Source organism: Cyprinus carpio, chromosome B20 (assembly GCF_018340385.1).
Source record: "Cyprinus carpio isolate SPL01 chromosome B20, ASM1834038v1, whole genome shotgun sequence".
NCBI classification, from domain to species: domain Eukaryota; kingdom Metazoa; phylum Chordata; class Actinopteri; order Cypriniformes; family Cyprinidae; genus Cyprinus; species Cyprinus carpio.
This window is the reverse complement of record NC_056616.1, coordinates 11,142,336-11,166,997: the sequence shown is the minus strand read 5'-3', so window position 1 is coordinate 11,166,997 and position 24,662 is coordinate 11,142,336.

Sequence of the window (24,662 nt, the reverse complement as noted above, 5' to 3'; positions counted from 1 at the left end):
AATGTGCTGAATTTGATCGATGGGAGAGCGTGAGCAGTGAAGGATTACCGAGCGGCTGTGGTGACAGATATTCTGTCCAACAGCTGGATGAACGCTGGATTAAAAACTCTGTTCTTATCAGAAAACTCCTTAGGGATTACACACACACACACACACACACACTCTTGCTGATTTCAATACACACTGACACACACACACTAAACAACACACACAGACCACCACAAAGGAAATAGAAATAGAAATGTGAGAAAGATTACTTTTTGCATTTGTGTTGATTTTAAAAAACCTTTATATGTTTTATTTATTTATTTATTTATTTATTTAGGAAAGATCAAATGGTGAAATCCTGAAGTAAAACATAATAAAATACTTTCCTTTCATCTAAAACAATAAAACACACACATTCCTTTATAAATTAAACATATTCAAGCTATGGATTTTATGGTATGGATTTTATTTGTATTCAAGTTATTGTGTATATAAATGTCATTTTAAAAATTCTCATATATTTATAATATATTTACACACACACACACACACACACACACACACACACACACACACACACACACACACACACACACACACACACACACACACACACACACACACTTTTATTTATAAAAGAAACATGTATTTAAATTATTTTATGGATTTTATTTTATTAAGTTATTGTGTATATAAATTTCATTTTATATTATATTTTAAAAATTTAATATATGTTCAAATAAATTAATAAATGGCCATCCAACCAAAAATGTGTCATATCACTGACCCACACTTTTACTTTTTTAGCTACAAAAGAAGACATAATATGTAATGTTTTTTATAAATCTCATTTTAAATAATACAACCCCAAACTGTTTTATGGTGTTACATTTTCTACACCTTCTACTTTATTTTATTTATTCTCAGGTTAGGTAAAGTAAGTCAAATCTGTCCTATCCCATAAGCATCTAAGTTCATACTTACAAAATAGTCACAGAAGACCTATGTTCTTATAGCTATAAATCAATGCAGGGGAGGCAGACTTGTGTTATATAAATACAAGTCAGTTTATTCATTATAATTAGTAAGTAAGCAGTACAAATATTCTACAACTATGTATACAAGTACTAAATAAAGTATAAATATGAAAAAGTTATTTGCCCAAGGCAATATCAGCAATGGTGATACATGCTTGCTTATACGTTATAAACATTTTCTTAATAAATGCTTAAAACAACAAGTGTGGTGTTTTACTTAATAAACCACCTTCTCAATAAATTATTACAATACCATGTGTGGTGTCTTTCTTAATAAACCACTATCTTAAAAAAAAACATTTACTATACCAAGTGTGGCTTCTTTCTTAATAAACCACTATCTTGATAAAACAATAAAAGGTATTACATAAAAAGAAAAGACATGCTTGCAATAGAAAAAAAAAATAGCTTAATTTCCTCTACAGCATGCAGCAGTTACATATTTGCCTGTATGAGGCCTTTCCAGGAAATAAACTAAAGAAGAATACTCTTTTAGTAATATTTTATTTAAATACATTAAACAATGAGGCAGGGTGATTGTATTTTTCTGCATATTACACAACAAAACATAGACCATAAAGAAAACATGTAGCATTTTACCTACATATTAATCATTTTTTTCCCTCCAAAAGTCCCTAAACATGGATTTAGTCAGATTTATTTCACTTCTTGCACAACTTTGCTCCCACATTATAGCTAAGTGTACACACACACACACACACACACACACACACACACACACACATAATAATAATATTTGTAAGAATGATAGATCATGAGGAGCCCACATGTGAACGGTCTGGTTCTGAGCTGGTATAACTAATACGGTTTTGGCTCAGATGATTAATATGTCTATTAGAGGAGAGATGAGACTGATTGACTGCTTTAATCCCTTTACAATCTGTTAGATGTGGGTTAATACGTAAAAACTGGCCTTGGTTTACTAACACGCATATAAAGCAAGAGAGAGAGAGAGAGACAGACATGTAGACAGAGCTCCAGACTGTGTCAGTTTGAAGTACAAAAGCTTAAAAAAGTACAAAAGCCCAGAGCTTCTCAAAGATCAGTCCAGTGCGGTCAAAACCCTGCTGAGGGTTTGTGTACAAGAGCTGAACAGAGAAATAAAGAAGAGTCTCTCCAAAACAGCAAACCTGAAAGGGGATCTAGCAGTAGTAAAAGGATCAGGAGGACAGAAGGAGCAGAAGTGAGTGGAGATGTCTCAGGGTTTAGGGATGAGTTGCATCGGAGAGATATGACCTAAGGTGCCCGCTCGCTCACAGATCCAAGCCTCCAAAACAACATTTAGTCCACAGCCGATGCTAACTGGATCACATCGATATATCGGACAACAACCACAAAAGGACATTCTTATCATCACAAGACCTTGTAGCAGCTCTAGCAGACATCTTAAAAGGACTGGACGATTTGGATTAGAAAGATCTAGTTTGCCCTAAAGTATACAAGAACAACAACAAAATCAATCTGCATTATTTTCTTTCTCCCTGTTCAGTGTACCATATTTTATTGAATATAAGTTCTGTGTGTTATCATGTGAAGCATGTTGCGACTTCCAAAGCAACAACACAAAAAATGTTTTGGAGAAATTTAGCCTTATGTCACTTGCTCACCAATGGATCCTCTGCAGTGAATGGATGCCGTCAGAATAAATAATCCACAAGTAAGCCACACAACTCCAGTGCATCAATTAACGTCTTGTGAAATGAAAAGCTGCATGTTAGTAAGAAAAAAAAAGAAAAGAAAAATACATCAATCCATTTTTAAGTTCAAAGTTCTCTATCCATACAGTAATTTTGCTTTCTCCAGTGAAAAAGACGTCTCAAAATATTAACAGATCAAGCACCGTTTACAAGTGAAAACAGTTATTTCTAAATGTAATAATAAAATATGACTTTTACACACTGATGCAACTTACCTATGTTTCTCTCTCCCTCTCTCATCTGCAATGCAGTGTTGACTGGTGAGATTTATTTTTTGGAAAAATACAGCAACATTTTCAAAATTCCTCCATATTTGCATCACTGAAGAAAGTCTTATTTAAAATTAAAATATATACTTTAGTTATATCATAATCATGACAATTTGAATTATTGAATTACACTGACACCCAATAGATAAAATGTTTTCAGATCTGATGAGGCGAATGACACAAAGTGAAATGAATCAGATGTACCTGTTGACATTATTGTAAGCAGGGCCATCCTTAGGAGGGTGCAACTGGTGCGGTCGCACTGGGCCCCACGCTTGAGGAGGCCCCACGGTGAACGGACCGAGGGGAACCCCCAGGAACGTGATCGCGAACGGACCGAGGGGGAGGAACGCGATCGGACCGAGGGGGGGCCCGCTCCCTACCCCGCACCAGGCCCCGCGTCAGCTAAGGACGGTCCTGATTGTAAGGTGTGGATTCTTCTCACAAAAACAAAATTAAAATAAAAATGTACAGTACTTATGAACAGCACAAATACTCAAATGTATTTGAGAAAACAGTATAAAGCAACACTGAAACACCTTGAAGAATGAAGGGAAAATTGCACCCAAAAGTGCAATTACATTTTTCAAAAACAAGACTCAAGAGCAGAATAAAGGTAGCCAATGAAATTAGAAATATAACTACAGTTTATTACTTTTTGGGGAATCTTCATCTAAGAAATGTAGCCCAGCTCTATAAAGACACTCTATAATGTACTCCAGTACCTTGTATGATCAGAATAGCTGATAATAACGATGGATTATAAAGTCTGAACTTGACTTTAACTTCTAAAACGAGCTTCCGAGAAGCACCTTCAGCTGATAGAAAATTAGTTAGCACCATCTGGCAGTACGGACCAGTAGGCATAAAAACCATGAATGCTACAAGACAGAAAATGATGTCAGCAGTGCAAAGAGACAGCTGCACTTCTTGACAAAATGTTAAATTTCATCAAAGTGAAAGATTTTTTATCATAATCAGATACAGTATTCCTCAAATTCGCAACATAGGCTATGCTGAACCATTCTTTTTTTAATTGAACAACAAGGAGAGACAAGATGTCATTAGCCTGTGTGATAGCCATTAGCATTTCTTCAAAAAAAAAAAAAAAAAAAAACTCACACTGATATTTTATTGCCCTGTTATTTATGTTATATGTTAATTTGAAAAAATTGGTATCTTTATCATTAGCATCTTTCATAATAATCAAAGATAAGCTTATAAACCATCTCCGCTCCATTCTCTTATCTGCAACTTTGCCGCATTATGCATAAATTAAATGAATCAGCTTTTGTGTTTTGCTGAGTTTTTCATACCACAAATAAACAATGGATGATGAAAACTAGTCTAAAATTGTGAATGTAGACATCAAGCCCCAATCCTATACACAACCCCATGAATAAGATATATAAACCCTAAAGAATCTAGAAAAATAGTATGCTAATAACAGCTAATTACTGTCTAATGCTAATGAAAAATTCCCCACTAAGGACTTCATACTATCCCCTCATCATTTCTCTAATTTTGCTTTATCTGCAAAAAGTCTCTGGCAAATCTTAATGACATGACTCTATAAAAAAGAAAACACGATTAGCAGTTGCTCCATGTGCATTTTGGAGTGTGTGTGTGTGTATAAATTTTTAAAAAATGTTTGTTTTTGCAAGATCAGCACTTTTCTGAAGTACCTCTAATTAACTGCATTCACTTAAGATAAGGAATCATTTGATTCTACAGTCTCACTTTATTCGCAACACACCTTACACTGAACACTTATTAAAGGGATACTCCATCGCAAAATGCAAATTTTTTCATTAATCACTTACCCAATGTTGTTCCAAACCTGTAAAAGCTTAGTTCGTCTTCAGAACACAATTTAATATATTTTGGATGAAAACCGGGAGGCCTGTGACTGTCCCATAGACTGCCAAATAAATAACAGTGTCAAGGTCCATAAAAGGTTTGAAAGTCATCGTCAGAGTACTCCATCTGCCATCAGACGTGTAATCTGGGTTATATGAAGTGACGAGAACACTTTTTGTGAGTGAAGAAAACAAAAATAACGACTTTATTCAACAATTCCTTTGTCAGCAGTCTCCTCTGTGTCTCTCCATATCACCGTATGCTGCGTAGAAGCATTGAATTGTAGGATAAAGTTATTTTTGTTTTCTTCGCTTACAAAAAGTGTTCTTGTTGCTTCATATAACCCAGATAACCCAGGTTCTGACGATGACTTTCATACCTTTTGTGGACCATGACACTTATTTTTACTTGGCAGTCTATGGGACAGTCACAGGCCTCCCGGTTTTCATTTACAATATCTTAAATTGTGTTCTGAAGACGAACAGAGCTTTTACGTGTTTGGAACAACATGAGGGTAAATGATTAATGACAAAATTTTCATTTTGGGGTGGAGTATCCCTTAAATACAGGGCTCAGTTTTGCAATATTAAGTAATTTAAAAAAAAGGCTCTGAGAATAATAAAATATTTCCCAATAATCATAACCTCATTAATGCTGTCAATTCCTCTGGCATCTCACCTCCACAAATCTCTCTTTCTACGTAACCTTCAGTAGATCACGCTGGTCTGCAGATGAGCAATATCCCTTAGCATTATACAAATACATTATGCAAACAGATTTTGTAAAAAGTATTTACTGACCCCACATCAATTCGAATGTTATTTAACCCCTTAGAGCAAAACAAAAATGTACTTCTTTCAAAGTTTCACATTCTACTAGCCACACATGCAAACATTCATACCTGATAATTGAAATACATTCCGATTATGATTTGATTTGTAAAATTATAATCATAAGTTTGAACACATTGACCTTCTATAGTCAAATGCAACAGATACATGCATGTTTAAACTGAGATATTCTCAAGGCTCTGCAATGCAGTGATTAAATATTTTTAACAGAAGCAATTTCATTATGTCCTTCACTACTTTGAAAGGTGATTTTGTAGTTCATTCTGAACACACTGAGCTATCTGAGTATTACACTTGCAAAAAAAATAAAAAATCTAGTATTGGTCGAGGTGAAACCTGACATCATTTCAAACCAAAGAAAATGGGAGCTATTATAAAAGCACCATAAATGATTTTACATTCTAGGTCTTCTAAAGACATTCAATAGCTTTGTTTGAGAAACAGTTCAAGCTGTTAAATTTGTGTTCATAGAAACTCATTCTCCATTCAGTCAGCACAGTAAAACTTCTACAAGATGCTTCAGTGTTCTCATTATTATGCATGATCTAAACATAAAAATCCGTACTTTTGTTTGAAAGACCTGTATTTTGGAATTTGTGAGGTACTCGCTATTGAATTAAATTCATCATTCACACACACAGTAACTAAAATATAAAACCCTTATGAACAAGGTTAAGTAAACAGTTGAATAGATGCAACACATTAGGTGTTGCAAGCACACAATATCTCTTCTCTTTGTGTTTTCAACTTTTTAAAGGTTCGCCCTTGAGTCAAAGAAGTGATGTTGCTTCAAAGCACAACATTCTTTGTCTGGGGAATGGGGTCAGCAGGACTGAGTTAGGGCTTGAACTTCTGTCACCTGAAACGCAGCTGTACTGTATACTATGTCGAAGTGCTGCCCACACAGCTATGACCAAGAAGAACATAGTTTGCAAAAAGGTTGACTATATGTTGGATTTTAATTTTTTCTTTTTATATGCTTTTTTATGATTTTTATGGTTTGTATGGTATATAGAGATATACTTGTAATGTTTTGTTGAATTGAAATACAACAATTTATATCCACTGTTAAAAACACATTTTGAGGCCAATAAATGCATGATGTTTCCAATGAGTAATTGTGTTAAATGAGCGTAATCTCAATATTGACCAAACTATTCGTCATTATGATGTTATGCCTTAATCGAGCAGCCCTACAACTGAAAATCTCCATCCATCTGCAATTTCTACAAATTACACTTTTACAAGGAAAACGATCTCAAGCACCACTCATGCACCTCTTGTTAACAAATGAACAATAAAAGCTGGTGTGCCTGTAAGTGCTTGATAGCCTAGTCACAATGAAGCACCTTCAAATATGAGCTAAATAATCCTTTGAATTTACATCATGCAATCATGTACATCATTTCCACACAAATCAGTTAAGTAACTGTGCATTAACAATTTCCCTCAATTTAGATCAATACAATTTAATAAGAATTATTATTTTGTCTTTCATTTAAGGTGTGTTCCACCCAATGTTATATGTGTTGGGTTCTACCCCCAAAAAAGCTAACACTCATTGAATAAATGTATTATGTACATCCTCAACCTAGCTATTATAAATGTTCCCTTTTTTTGTTATCTTGGCCCAAAACAACTAAAATAACACAAATAACTCAACCATCAAGTCACATGGTGGGAATTAGAATTTACTTTCAGTTAATGCCGACTAAAAATATGTAGAAATTAACATTAAACCAGCTTAATACAGTAGATCCTGTAAACGTATGTTCATTTTAGGATGTCTAAAGCTTTTAATTAACCAACTGAACCTTATTTTAAAATGTTACCAAAATAAAAAAGAAAGAAAGAAAGAAAGAAAGAAAGAAAGAAAGAAAAAGAAATGCTAGAGCAAAACCATAAACTATTTCGGTACTGTGTTGGGTTGCGACTTGATGTCGAAATCCTGAAGCAAAACCAGTTGAGAACCACTGAACTAGAGATAAATCAGCAGGGTGGGATGTGGAGATGAAATGAGGGGAGACAGAAAGTGCAAAAAAGAGGGTGATCTGTTGCGATCTTCCAAGGGAAAAATGTTACACTGGCTCAAGTGTTTGAGCCCGGCAGCACAGGCCCCTCAGAAAACCAGAGTCCCCTTTCACCGTCTCCACTTTCTCTTTTATTCGCTCTCCCCTCTCATCTACTTCTGTCTGTCTGGAATAGATTGGTTATGATTCCTTTTTGCTGCAGGCAGGTGAGCCAGTCTCCTCAACTGTACCTTACAAGCACACATACACACACGCACAATCACATTTTCACTCCTCTACATTTTCCATTATCACTTACATATACGCAGCCTTAGAGAAGACAGAGCTGTAATATCTTTGCAGGCTTTTCCCTCTCTCTCTTTCTCACGCTCAGAACATGAGTTCTGCCCATAAAAGAGAAGGCCTCGGGCTGCAGATGCTGGATTTAAACTGGACGCATCTATGAAATCCTCAATCAGCCAGAAACGAGAACAAAGAATCTGCAATTGGATAGTTTTGTGCTTTACGTTGTGTGTGTGTCTTTAGGGAACAAGAAAGAAGGGGGTTAGTCGTCCGGTTGTTGAAAAGTCACATAAATGAAAATCTTGTCTGGCTGTATTGTGTGGAAAGGCCTTGAACTCTGTGTGTGAGTGTGTCCAAAGCAGTGTCTTCCTGAATTTCTATCACTTAGACATCCGTTAACCATCTAGGAGGCATTAGCCACAGCCCTGGCTCGCTCTTCTTTCAGCAGATGTTAATGTGCTTTTATGCTAGCTCTGAGCGTGAGGGGAATTGGGTTAGGTGCTTGGCGAGTACTGCAGGCGGCTGAAGCGTTGCTTGGATCTGCACTTAGCGGTTCACAACTAGCTCTCTGTGGGGCTTTAGCCTAGCACTTACACAAGTCTCACTCGTTCCGCTGTGTAGGTACCTCCTGCCTTTCCACGGCAGTCAGACAGCATATCGCTTCTTCGCAAATTATCCACAAACACGACTGTTTTAATGTGAAATGGAGATGTTTTTAATGTGCTCTGTGCCAAATTCAGGAAGAGTTTTCGAGCGCAGCTAATCGCCTGCATTAGCATGGCGCTTCCACACTTCCACCTTCAATAATACATGTTATATTAAATGGAGGAGGCTAAGAAACCCTCCCTCGTGTCCTCCTTTCCTGTGACCTCGGATGAGACTGAAAGGTTTCCACTGATCTCTCTTTCACCCTCTCTCTCTCTTTCTCTCTAAGAACTAAAACATAAAAAAAAAAAAGATTTTCCTAAGAGTAAAGAGGTAGTGGTTGCTTTGTTCACATCTGGCAGAGTCTGTCTTTAATCCTGCTCAACACACTGGATGAGAGAGCAGTGGATTATGGGAGGAATAATCTGCATTTAGATTTTGAGCCTTCCAGATTTTAACTTGAATTCGTCTGATGTGACTAAAGCTCAGTGGCACAGCTGTTCAAGGAAAGACAAGGAAACATTTCTTAACGATGGATGGAAAATAATCTTTCAAGATTTCAGATTATACAAAAGTAATGAATTACAAAGATTTATAAATACTATAGAGTAAGTTTGCCAGAAAATATGATTTTTGCAAGCTTGGACAATGTCAATTCAACAGTTGTTTCATTATATGGAGGACTAAAGCCGCTGAGACAGAATTCATCTGCAAAGTCAAAGGGTCATGAATACAGGAATGACTGTATCAGAATACATAATATATGAAGGGTTACTGAAGTATTGTTATTTTAGAGGGTCATGACCCTTGATCAGGGAAGCAATGAGGAGAAAAAAACAAACAGACAAGGTAAATGCTAATTACAAAATGCAACATCAAACATGCAAAATCAAAATACAAAATGTCAACACATCGTGCTGGAAAAAAAAATCACCAAAAAACAAATAAATAAATACATAAATAGCAACAATGTGCCAACATTATATGATACTTACTGTATATTGTGATTTTACAGGATTTTATTATTATTGTTTTACCACTATTAGTTATTTTTGCGTGTTTCACAGCAAACATTACCACATGACACCCATATTACAAGTCTTGTCTACTCAATTTTTACAGGTAACACAAAAGTCTTCTGTCTAATGGCTAGTTACAACAAACATCAGCATCCAACAGTTGTTGGATTTTGGTGGATCAGTATGTTAATTATGTTTGCATTTGTTTGTGTCTGTTTTCACTGACTGAACATGTTTAATCGGGTCCTGTATAATGTTTGCACAGTCTGATGTGGTTTTCCAACAAACTTTTGACATAATCAGACTTTACTGCAAACCATTGCTTAGGTGACATGGTACAAAAAGCATCATTGCCAACTCCATAGAAATGAATTTCCACAGAGATGCAATGAGCACAATGCAAACACTTTTGTATAGGGACCAATTCTCACTATTAACTAGTTGCTTATTAGCATGCATATTTGCTGTTTATTAGTTCTTATAAAGCACATATTCTACATCCCTAATCCTACCCAATACCTAAACTTAAAAACTACTTTACTAACTATTAATAAGAAGCAAAATAGTAGTTTATTAAGGCAAAAGTTATAGTTAATGGTTTATTATTAGCGCAAATTGGTTCTTAAAATAAAGTTTGACCAAACTAAGAATATGAAAAACAAAAGCAAAAATAAATAAATAAACAGAAGCAAATCAAAGCTGAACAAAACAAAGCAAAAAACTAAACAGAAGCAAATCAAAGCTAAACAAAACAAAGCAAAAAACTAAACAGAAGCAAATCAAAGCTAAACAAAGCAAAGCAAACAAAAAAACTAAACAGAAGCAAATCAAAGTTAAACAAAGCACAAAAACAAAATAAAACAAAATAAAAAGCAAAACAAAGCAAAAAATAAAACTATTTTGATGTAAACACTCATACACAATATTAGTAGACAAACCAGTGAATAAAAAGAGTTTTAAAAGAGGTTATGTTCTATGCAGAACCAAAATTCAAGCTTCTTCTCCAGGGCTTCATCCACAGTATATTCATTTTCAGTCACCATCATTAAAAGAGAACAACTGAAAACATAAACCGTGTTCATCCATCTATTTTCCAAAGCTTGTTCTATGTAGGGTCGCTGGGATGCTGGAGCCCATCTCAGCATCTCAGGCCACAGACAGGAGAGCGCCTTGGACAAACTCCGACCCACAAATGCATGTTTGTTACTACAAATGTGTGTACAGATTGTTTATTAGGGAAGTACAAATCAGCATTAATAACACCCCACCAATAAAATCACAATCTCATGCATATTAATGCAAAAGAAAGCAACCGGATTGGCTTATTTCCAGCAGACCAAAAGCAGGCTGTGTTAGCATAACCAGGGGGAAAGTACAGACGGAAACCATTTCATGCTTAGGCAGGGTGTCTAACAAGAAGAAAGATGCATCCAAATGAATACAGATCCCTTGAAAAAAAAAAAAAATAAGAAAAAAAAAAATAAGAAAAGGCAGGGAGTGATGAATGTTGATGAATGCAGTTATCAGGTGTGTATGTGTGTGTTAGTTCATTGTACTTACACTTGAGAATGTTTACACTTAAAGACACTAATGATGTTCTCTTTCTATGCCACCAGACAATGCAATTAGCATCAAATCAATGTTTTGAATCCCTGAAAGTCATTATGCCCTCAACTTTGTCCTCTTGTCCTCTCTTTATTTCTATTGCTCTTTTATGAATGTTTTTGCATTCTTTATGATCTCAAAGATGCAATACGTGTGAAATATTGGGTGTAAGCATTTGACAGTCTTTCGAAATCTACATGCAGTATTTAGTTTCCAAGAAATGCCTAGAGAAAGAGTTGTGACAAAGCCTTGGGTTTTAAACCCCATGCAGGTTTTAATGGACAAGACACATCAGAAGAACATATTTTTCTGCAAAATCTCACTATAAACAAGAGTGTGCCTCACAACATGATGTAAAACTACAATCTAGCCGGCAGTTTTGTCGCATCTGTATGAAGTCGGAGGAGAAGGAGACGAAAGAAAAGAGAAAGAAGTGTAGGGAGAGCAATCACATTTTGAAGCGTTGATCAGAGGACTTTGCTACCACATCCTGCTGGTAACTTGCGTACATATGGCCAAAAATCATCCTTCCAGCTCATGGTTGCCATGACAACGCAACTTCGCTCCCAGTACATCCGCATGAGACATACAGTGCAAATATATTCTGAAACAGGTATTCATTTAGTCTGGAACAAACATCAGACAAACATGTGCATGCATGCCTGGCATGAACCGACATGCACAGATACACACAGACACATGACACTCCAATTATCACCCTTCACATTTGCTCATCAAAAAAATACAAATTAAGGGTAAGGGGTTTAAAAAAATAAAATAATTTTGTGCTAATATTTTCTCCATCATCAGGGGTACCTCCATATGGGTTGTTTGCTATCTGATTGGCCACCCCAAGTGTCACTTCAAAATGCTAAATTAAGATTGGCTATCGAGTCAGAGGCAGACCTTCACTCAAACCACACTGAACCTCTTTAGTTTAAATTATAACAGAGACCACTGTCAATTGCACTGCATTGTCACATTTGTGATCCAGAAGTGCATCCTTGGCCTGTGAAATTCAAGAAGGCTTGAAGTAATCAGATGTGGAAGCGCGACTATAAATAATGATTACGTCCATTGCAGACAATGTGATAATGTGTTAAGTGGAACATGACACCAAGTGCTATGATCGTCCATTTTCTCCTTGACATGGTCAGATGTGTCATGTCACCTCATATCTGGTTATATTCTGGGTATTATGCTTTGGGTTGAAAGCAATGTCTGAAATATTTAGTGTGCACATAATAATATTTTACTGGAGAAAATCACAACTGAACTGATACTAAACCTAAATGTAAATTAGTTGGTAATAAAATTAAAATGCAGGATTGAGTACAATATTTAATAAAAAAATAAAATAAAATAAAAATGCATTTCAAACTATGCTTTTAGTTTTTTAATAAATAATAAAATATATAAAATTAATATATTTAATCAAGTCAAGTTACCTTTATTTATATAATGCTTTTAACAATACAGATTGTGTCAATGCAAAAGGACAATAGTAAACATTCAATTTTCTGTCAAAGGCAGTTCATCATTGCATTCAGTGATGTCATCATCCAGCTCAGTACAGTTTAAATAATATCAGTGCAATCAAGTCGACGATGTCGCTGGAAATTAAGTTTCCCCAACTAAGCAAGCCAGAGGCAACAGCGGCAAGGGACCAAATCTCAGTCGTGACAGAATGGAGAAAAAACAACCTTGGGAGACATCAGGCTCAGTTGGGGGGCTAGTTCTCCTCTGGCCAGATGAACCATCAGGTTTTTCCATGCTGCAGCAAAGTTAGATTGTGCAGAGGATTCAACTGGTTCCTGTGGTCTTGTCCTGATGGTCGAGGTCGTTGAGGTCAAGAGGTCTGGGGCTCATCTAGTTGAGGTAGTTGAGGTAGAGGTCATCCCTAACAATCCTTTAACGGATTTGAATATTAGAAATGTGTTAGTGTGTTATGTGTATGCTATATAAATTTTCTCTATTAATACAGAGCAATATGGAAATATTACATGAAATTAATATTAGAATGAAATTATTATGTCAATTGAGTAATGCTCTTTGAACATTATTTTTAACAGTTAGCTGAACAACTGAACTGATACTAAATCTTAATGCACTAAAATACAGAATTATTAAAGAACAAACTATACAAAATGTATAAGAGATACTGAAACCAATACTTATATATGTGACCCTGGACCACAAAACCAGTCTTAAGTAGCACAGGTATATTTTAGCAATAGTCACAAATACAATGTACTGGTCAAAATGATCTATGTTTCTTTTATGCCAAAATCATTAGGATAATAAGTAAAGATCATATTCCAAGTAGATATTTTGTAAAATTTCTACCGTAAATATAACAAAACTTTTTTTTTTGTACCCTCAGATTCCAGATTGAACAAATCTCAATTTAAATTTCCCTTATGACTGGTTTTGTGGTACAGGGTCACATATGTAATAATAATAATAATAATAATAATAATAATAATAATAATAAGTAAACATGTTAATAATAATATTTTATAAATAATAAAAACCTTATTTAAAATGTATCAATGTATATATATATATATATATATATATATATATATATATATATATATATATATATATATACATAGTTACATTATAATAATACACAAATTGTTAAATAATATAACATATATAATTTACACCCCAGTCATAAAATCTAGACATTGCACTGGCTTCATCACATTTCTATTGTTACAAATTTGGAAGAGACAAATAGCTTGGGCCTTGATTCCAATGCTGCAACATTATAGAGTGGCATTTGGAGAGATGACTGGGGGCCAAACTGGGCCAAAAGCCTCCTCAGAGCTTCATCTCTGGATTCTGACTCTTTGCTCTGACGTCCAATGGCAAATCCGAGACCATTCAAACTAAAGACCTCATCTGCCCAGCCATGATGGTCTGACACACCAAATATCTCTCAATCAATGAAATCAGCAAGGCTTCGTCTTGAGAATCTATGTTAGAAACATTAAAGGGCTCATAATGACATTACAATTTCAAGCAAATCAGCTTTATAGCCCCGCGCTGTTTGCACAGATTTGCCGCTTTTATCTTAGATTGAACACATATAGTTTTCTCAGCATGACACAATGAACATTTCTGCTCTTCGTGCAAGAGGGTAATGTTTCGCAGATATCACTGCAGCCTAATGAATCAGCAGAGTTCAGCTGAGGTCTCCTCCTGCCTGTATGTTTGAGGCGGTTTGTGTGTGTTAGAGTGTTTTGAGGCTTGTTTATGATCGCAGCATGAAAACAGCCATGTTCTGCATTTCCCTGCTGCTACTTAAACTCATCTTGGTGGGTCTGAGACCTGAATTTAAAAAGAGTCTCAAAGTAAGCACAGTGCAGAAGACTGTGGGTCGTTCCCTGCAGCTAGGGGGGAAAAAAGCACTTGCAGACCTGAAATAGTAATTTTTGTTTACCCAACAAAGACTGTTTTGTTAATAGCATGTCCGGATGAATAAGCAGTTTGGCTATGGATGGTGAGACTTTCTTTGTCCCTCAGGGAGGGTTGCCAAAACTGACCTACCATTGTTAAGATTACATACAATGGAACGTTTAATAAAAATTGTATATAATATAAGGTAGAAACATGTACAATAAATTTACACAGAAATTTACACAGAAATATGAGCAAAGATGCATTTTCATTGTTGCTGCAGCTGAATGATTGACACCTAGGTGCATGGTGTGACATATTGTCCCTCACGGTCTCATTTTCATTGCCATCAGTGAATATGGCGTCTGTGTATGACTGAAAACTACTGCAGTTTCTCAATGCCTTTGCCTTTTAAAAATCTTTTTAGAGTGAGGGAAAAATGGAATGATATTGAATCTATCAATCAACGGAGAACCAATGGAAAAGAAATGTCAAAAAAATCTGAACCATTCTGAAATGTGAGACATGAAATGTGTGCCATCTTTAAAAAGGACACAGAAAAGTATGTGTAATATATAAAAAAAAATGGATAGATAGACAGATAGACAGACAGACAGACAGACAAAAAGACTTCAAAAAAAGACTAAAATTTCGAAAAAATGTTGGATAAAAAAAGAAGGGTTATTTGGCAACTCATTGCTGGGTAAATATTGGACAGAACATGCTGGGTGAGCCTCGCACATGGCATGCAGGAAAAAAATAGTAGGCGAAATCATGTTCACGATTTACTAATTCGTTCCCGCGATTTATAAATTGTGTGCACGATTTACTAATTCATTCCCTCGATTTATAAATTGTGTGCACGATTTACTAATTCATTCCCTCAATTTATAAATTGTGTGCAGGATTTACTAATTCATTCCCTCGATTTATAAATTTTGTGCACGATTTACTAATTCATTCCCTCGATTTATAAATTTTGTGCACGATTTACTAATTCGTTCCCTCAATTTATAAATTGTGTGCAGAATTTACTAATTCATTCCCTAGATTTGCTAAATCATGCAAACAATTTATAAATCGAGAGAACAAATTAGTAAATTGTGCGCACGGTTTAGCAAATCGAAGGAACTAATTAGCAAACTGAGGATCAAATTAGTAATCGTGTGCACGTTTTATTACATCGAGGGAACGAATAAGTAAATCGTGCACATGATTTTTTTTTTTTTCTTGCATGTCATGTGCGGGGCGCCGTAATTTTGACCCATGCAGCTTAAGTTTTATATTAACCCATTTGCTGTTTTTTTTTTTTTTTTTTTTTTTTTTTGACAGTGCTAGGTCAGTCAACTAATTGAAGGCTTTTAATTTTAAATAAAAAAAGCCCTCTTAAATCTCTTTTTTATATAAATTACTTGTGAATTCATGACTTATATTCATATTTGAAAAGTTACATCAAAAACAGCTTTATCTCATGCCATTTTGTCTCTCAGACACTTAAGTTTCAACCTGTCAAATGCATATCATGACCACAGCTGCAACAATAGTTAATGTATATATATCCATTTACCTATTTTTATGCACATTTTGGGATATGGCATAAAGAAAATGCTGGATGGAAATGCCAAGATGCACATAAACTCTAAAAATGTGCATAAAAACCTTATGCGCTCAACTAAGTAAGAAAACATGCACATAAACTACGATGGAAACACTTTTACTTAATAAATTAATTAATGCACATCAAAAAGACATGACTTTGCAACAGGACAGTATAAAACTGGATCAACCAACGGTCTGATCTCACGGGACAGCTTCTGAAATGCTAGTTTTGTCAATTTAAAACTCAAGTTAAACTCGTTTAACTCGTAACTTTGGATGGAAACATAGCTAATGGTGCACTAGATCAAAAACGTTCCTGTTGTAGTCAGTGGAGCACATGGAAACTTTGTTATATATAACAGTAAAGTTGCATCATGTTTTAGCCCTGGTCGCGTATTCATTTGGCGAAAGCTGACACTTCCATGGTGGCTCCAGCATGTCATTCCCTTTGAGTGTAGATCTGGCGTATGTTGCGTTTGTAGAAGGACCTACATTTAAACAAAAAAGGAAACATCTAAGACTTCAGACATTCTCCTATTTATAAAGTAATGATTTGATAGGAATACAATGTAATACAAACTTAATTTCATTCAGGAAGTTTTTTGTCTTAGGAAAGAACACAAAATGACCACTGTCAAATTTAACCGTTTTGGCACAATTTACCCAGCATTTGGGTTAAAAATATATCAAAGCATTTTTTAGAGTGAAGAAAGGTGTACCTAATAAAGTTGCTGGTTAGAATGCTGCAAGATATCTTTTCCACACTTGTGAGTACAACATATTTAGATGCCAAACATATTCTTAATTAACTCATGAATGAAAAGGAGCACATCTCATCAGACCGATTTAGTAGGTCCAGTTACCCAACAATAAAACCCCCAGTCAGGCATCGCAAGCACAGCTGGAAGACAGTGATCACCATGGAAACAGACTAACAATTAGGACTGCTAGTGGGGCTAATCGTGCTGAAAATCTCTCTTCCACTTTTCAAAGAATGTGTGTTTGGGCCTGTGTGAGTTTATGCTGTTATAAAAGACCAACGTTTCATGCAAGAACAGATTTTTTTTTATGTTATTTTTTTTTGGAAATGCTGTTTAGTCATATGAAGGTTCCAGCCATCCCAAAGAGAAAGATAATGTTTCCAGCACAGTGAAATTCCTGCTCAAAATTCCATCATGGAAATACGCAAATCAGTGAAATGTAAGGTCACTCTCTCCCTTTCTTGTGTTATTTCTATCAGTCAGTCTCTTCTTTTGTGCCGTGTTTCTTGTGCAATGAAGCAACAAAGCATTATTAATAGCACTGTTTGTGCAATTTGCTTACTGAATCGGGTGCTAAAATAACACACGGCATGTGCCAATGTCTGTACTTGGGTCATTGATAAGTAAAAGATAAAAACATAAAAGGAAAGATTATTTAAAGGTACACTACATAACTTTAGATAGAGGTATAAAACTGTGTGTGTGTGTGTGTGTATATATATATATATATATATATATATATATATATATATATATATATATATATATATATATATATATATATATGCGCGGTATAAAAAAAAGTTACTCACTAAGGAACAGTAAGTCTTGTTCACTAATAATTGCATATATTTTGCACCCACAGGAGAACTTCAAACGAACAAGCAAACAAAAAAACCAAATAAAATTCAGCTTAATTCACAACGTGCATAATTTGCATAAAACATGCCTGGTTTCAACTCGTATAAGGGCTTTATAGTCTTTCGTTACTCTGAAAAAACATATGGTGCTCTCTAAAGATGCACTCTAAAACACACCAAACATGAATACCTTTAATTAGCCTGCTGTAAATATTTTTAAAAACATGTTGTGCCAAAAAAAACACTGTCAATGTTTTTTTATTATTATTTTATTTTGTGGTGGAAACAAACTACAACAAAAAACTAAACTGCAAGATGAAAACTCAGAGTTCTGTGAAAAAAGTCAGAACTGTGAGATATAAGCTTAGAAGGTGAGTTATAAAGTCTGAGACAGGAGAAAGTTTAAATTGTGATAGAAAAAAGATTCAATTAACTTCTTTCTTTCTTTCCTTATTGTGTGGTGGAAACTGACTTCCATCTGTGTTGTTATACTTTTCTTACTCATTTACTGTATATGATTTTTTTTTAAGGGGGCATATGATGTGATTTCAAGTTTTCCTTTATCTTTGGAGTGTTACAAGCTCTTGGTGCATAAAGAAGATCTATAAAGTTGCAAAGACTAAGTCTCAAACCCAAAGAGATATTCTTTATAAAGTTAAAAGTCAAGCATGCCCTCCGAAACGGCTCATTCTCACACACCCCCACATGTGGGAAGATTTGCATAACACCGCCCAAATGTTCACACAAAGAAAGAGGGCATAACTTTTATTCTCGCTGTTGCCGCTGCCGCCGCCATGTTGTGGAGTCGCTGTGTGTTTCTTGTGAAAGCGAAACTATTTTTTTTTGTATTATTGTTGATGACGCAACTGGAATTTAGTGGTTAAGTTGTGTTTACAACACTTTTCCAGAACAGTTCAACCCAAATATTCAGATGTGTGCTGCATATTTTATGGAGGATGAGGACTGTTTCCTGAACCAGTAGTCTACGATGTGTCTGTGGCACAAAGGCTGTTTCTATAAAGTGGGGCAATTCCAACTTTGCAAGGACAGTCTGGCGCTTCTGGCTCACAGTCTGTAAGTACGTTTATATGTTTTGGGGATTTGCCACTGACGTGTGGAATGTATGTTTTTTGTGGTTTAGAGTATGTGTTGTTATTTGTCATTTGTCCGATCACAAATGCAGACATGGTTTTAGACACAGCATCACAGTACGGTAAGGAGCGTAACATTTCCATCACATGCTTGAGGCATTCGGCCAATCACAACCCACTGGTTAGCTGGCCAGTCAGCATACACCTCACTTTTTCAGAACAATGAGCTTTGTAAAAATCGACGTGTTTCAAAAAGGTGGGGCATAGAAGAACAACAATAATGTACATTATGTAGAAAATAATGTGTTTTTTGAACCTTAAAACAGACAAACACATTGTATTACAATGAAATACCTACACTATGTATTAAACTTAATCTAATCATGATTATAAGGCCACCCAGGGTATATGTGGTTTCAATTGTTATTTTTTCAGACAGATAAAACAACAACAACAACAAAAACTTTAGTACAACTGTACGAAACTAATATTGCTTTGGTAATTACCCAAATTGGGTTTCTGTTTAGCTCTTCTACAGATGAACATGATGATTTCAGCTGTACCGGTGCATCTATTGACAGAGGCGGTCATTTTATTAGAGCAGATGTCACAAATGATGTCAAAGCTGGCACCATTTAAAAAGATGATGTAACAAAAGTTACAATCATACCACGACTGAGGGGCCCTTGAGCAAGGCACCGAACCCCCAACTGCTCCCGGGCGCTTCAGCATAAATGGCTGCCCACTGCGCCGGGTTTGTGTTCATGGTGTGTGTGTGTGTGTGTGTTCACTGCTGTGTGTGTGCACTTTGGATGGGTAAAATGCAAAGCACGAATTCTGAGTATGGGTCACCATACTTGGCTGTATGTCACGTCACTTACTTTCACTTTTTATTCCAGATATTGTATAAAAGAAATGTGCTTTTTATGTATTTTTTAATTAAATAAAATACCCCCCCCATGACATTGACCCTGCTACCAGTGGGCACACTATTCTTTGCGAATTCCTTCTCTGTATTTTAGTCTTTATAAGAGAAGAGAAGGCGTTTGAGGTAACGTCTTGAGAGTAGGGGGCTGAGTGTTTGCCAGGGGCGAGCATCAGGGTGCTCTAGTGATGTTTTTTGAGAGTCAGGTCCTTACGGCTTGTCCCCAGGCATAGAGCCGGTCCCCTACGCTGACTAACTCATCTTCTGCTCGTCTGCACTATCACAGACGCTGTCTTTAAGTATTAGCCATTACTGAAGACAGATCACCGCAGAGAAAAACTAATACATCTAACAGCTCCACTGTGTGTGTAAGATTGTGTGTACAGATGTGAGTGTTTGTGAGTTGTGTGCTTGTGTGATCCCAACAAACGACACCATTTATGTCCTTTCTGTCTCCTTTACCATGTTATTCTCCTCTTTTAATCTGTCTTCCATCCTTTATTTGTCATCTTGACTGCCTCAATATCTTCTTTGTACCCTCTCACTTCTTTCTCCCTCTCTCTCACCCTCTCGATCCTCTCTCCTCACACTCTCCTTGGCAGTCTCGTTCATCTTGTTCTTATCCTGATAGGGAGCTTTGAGATATGCTCCTGTAATCACAATGTAACTGAATTAGTCTACTACATCACACTCACTGAGTATATAACACACACACATGCATATGCACAGAAGAATGAGTGGATTCTACTGGCAAAACACAAATACACACACAGGAACATATCTGCATAATAATGACCTTGTAAATTAATAAATGACATTGTAAATTACACTGCATGGCCGAGTAGGTAGAAACTAACCGATGACACAGGAATATCCGCTCTTTGCTGCAAGTGTTGCAAGGGACAAAATATGGCATAATGGTTTGTTGTAGAGACTTACACTGTCCTAACCAGATAAAAGTAATATCTTTCGTGTAAACAAGGATTTTTGTCCTAACAAGCCACAGCTTCAGCGAGAGACAGGAAAGTATGTGGTAGCCCTGTCTACTGTGAAATCTCATTGGTCCGAAATCCAGCACCACAAAACTGTATATTATACTTCAAATATTTGTTTGTGTAGACTGGCTGAATTATATGGTCATATTATATGTGGGTTGTGCACCATTCAGAACTGAAATGAGAATGCCTTGATAAACTGATAAATTCCAATTAAATTAATATTAATTAATATTAATATAAATTAATATTTGCAAACCAGTATGTGGATTTCTCACAATAATTCATATATACAGCACAACACAAAAAAACTGTAACTTGCTCCAAATCATATAAAGATCCTTTAATTACCTACATAGCCTAATAAGTGCTCAAGCACATGCATAAAGCTTGCCACAGCGCACCGGCAGAAGTACTGATTATGAATGTGTCGGGAAAAAACAGTAAGGAGGCTGCATTAACATTTTAATAATTTGATAAACTAGTGCTTTCTTTGTTTTCGGTTTAAGAGATGAACTCGTGACACTGACTCGTCATCTCCGCAGTAGTGTAGTCCTGTGTGCATGTTTCATACAGATTAATCTGAAAATATTGTTTTCCATTTAAATTGGTTCATTTGAAAGTAGACATTTCACTCTCTAAAGATATTTTTCTAATGTCTGTAAGGCAAAGATATACACAGAGTTTCACGCTCAAGTTCACAGAGACTGAGACGACAGAAAGCGCATCCTTTTTGTTTTCAATATTTTACAAATGCGTGTTTTGTTGTTATTGTGAATGGACACAAATAAACATAGAGTCTTTACAGAGTTGAAAGATGTATTACTCTTATCTGTATGACCAAAAATGAAGGAGTATTTTAAGAGCAAGTGAGCACACAGGCACCTCCATCTGTCTTGCAGAGAGCACACTACTGTTCAGCTTCCACACTCTGCACAGACACTTGAACAGCACACATTTCTCTAGGTTAATACTAGATTGAGCCACCATGTAAAGTTGCTAATACTTACATATTTCAGATGATAAGCCATATTTGAGGTCGATGAATGATAGGTGAGCATTTGGATGTCATGCCCGATGTATTGTATTACCATAGACTAGCCATTAACCATCTGTCCGTCACAAACGTGACTTTGCCAATGTGGATTTGTTCTTTTTTTTTTCTGCGACTAAGAGACTAATAAAATGTTGGTAGACCAAGCCTCTTCTGGTTGACTAACGATTAGTCGACTAATAGGGGGCAGCCCTACATATCATGCTATCAGAATGACAAGTCCTTGTGGCACTGATCATGAACAAGTTAGCCATGTTGTCAGTATAACAGTGTACTATGTATTTCATGATGTAAACTAAGGCATGGTTTTGATGATTGTAACATCTGCATCCGCCATTCATTCATCCAACCGCCAGAGGGAGCCATCTCCCGAATACTGAACACTGCCGCTTCTTCTCTCATCACTTCCTGCCGGCACATGTTATAAGCCATGTTGGTTGTGCATTATGTTGCGAAGTATTGCCAGTTTACCCTGTCTCTACCAAGCGTATTTCATAGTCACGGATTGTTTGCTTGTGTATGTCTTTTGCCTGCCTTTGACCTCGTCTTTTGGATTACCGATTTGGATGTGTTTGCTATCTCGACTGCCGCTATTGTTTGTGACCCTTTGCCTGCTTATTGACCACGATATCTGCTCTCCGTTTGCCTCTGTTTGTGCTGTGGTGCTTAATAAAACTCTGCACATGGATTCAAACCCACAAACCGCGTCAGTCTTCGTTACAGAATACTTCGCCTGACCAGAATCCAGCAGAGTTGACGCAACTACAGGCCGCGTTCGCTTATCAGAACGAAATGATAAAGGAGTTCCAGGGCCAACTCTCTTCTCTGCAAGCCACGAACGAACACCTAACACGCTACATTCAATCCCTCCCACCGACCAGGCCTGATCCGGTAAGATTTTCTCTACCAGATAAGTTTGATGGTTCACTTGGAAAATGCAGGGGATTTTTGCGTCAGTGTACAATCTATTTTGATAGCCAGCCCGAGGCGTTTCTTAGAGACTCGACGAAGTGCTCATTTACGATGTCATTGTTAACGGGAAGAGCGCTCGAGTGGGCATCAGCTGTTTGGGACCAGAATGATGGTATAAGAACCTCATTTGATTACTTCGCCAAACAAATACGTGAAGTATTTGAGTACCCAGCGGGTGGGAGAGACGTTTCAGTGCAGCTACTACAGTTACGTCAAGGGAATCGCACCGCTGCTGATTATGCAGTTGAATTTCGCACCCTAGCGGCGCAGAGTGGTTGGAATGAGGTAGCATTGAAACCAGTGTTTAAGCAGGGCCTCAATCAGACATTACAGGCTGAACTGGCCTGCAAGGATGTTAGCTCAGATCTCCACCAACTGATTTCAATGGCTATCAAGATTGATAATCTTCTACGTAATAACCCTCCGAGTTTGCTTGCTACTTCAATGTCCACCCCAGCCACTAATTATCAGGAAACCGCTGAGCCTATGCAGATTGGTTTCACTAAAGTTTCTGTGGAAGAAAAGGAACGACGCCGAATTAACCGTCTGTGTTTCTACTGTGGTCAATCAGGTCATCAATGTCGTTCATGCCCTAACAAGCCCTCCCAGATCAAAGTGAATACTTCCCTAACTACTATGCTGACCAGTTGTTTTACCCTTCTCCTCACAATCAACCATGCTAATTCTGCTCATTGTGTTCCAGCGCTAATTGACTCCGGTTCTGCATTGAATTTGATTCATCATGATTTGGTCCATAAACTCAACATACCTGTTATCCAGTGCATACCACCTATTAACATCACTGCCATCAATAGCCAACCTATTGGTGGAGGAATTACCCATCAAACTGTGCCCATTACTGTCAAGATTGGCCTGTTCCACTCAGAAACCATGTCTTTGTATGTCACATCTACACCACAACATCCGGTAGTCTTGGGGAATCCATGGCTAACTATCCATGATCCACAGATTTCCTGGAGCTCCAAGGAGCTTACTAAATGGTCCCCATATTGTATCAGCCATTGCCTTCAACTCCCGTTACGACTTCCCTGTTTAACCACCAGCATTGAAAGCCCTGCATCTAACAAATCAGTTGTTATTCCCCCAGAATATTCTGACTACAACGAGGTCTTCAGCAAAACCAAGGCCACCCAGTTACCTCCGCACCGCCCCTGGGACTGCGCAATTGAACTGTTACCGTACACTGCACCCCCCAAGAGCAAGGTATATCCATTAACCATTGCGGAAACGCAGGCCATGGAAAAATACATTGAGGAGGCTCTAGCATCCGGTTTCATCCGTCCTTCCACGTCGCCAGCAGCATCAGGTTTCTTCTTTCTTTGTGAAAAAAAGGATGGAGGTCTACGTCCCTGCATAGATTACCGCGGTCTCAACACAGTGACTGTCAAGAACAGGTATCCACTTCCATTAGTTCCTCCTGCATTAGAACAGTTACGTGAAGCCACTATTTTCACTAAATTGGATCTGCGCAGTGCCTATAATTTAATCAGAATCAGAGAGGGTGATGAGTGGAAGACCGCCTTTATCACCACCAGGGGGCACTATGAATACACCGTTATGCCGTATGGCCTGGCCAATGCTCCGTCTGTGTTCCAATCATTCATTAATGAGATTTTCCGTGACATTCTGAATCACTATGTTATTGCTTACATTGATGATATTCTGATCTATT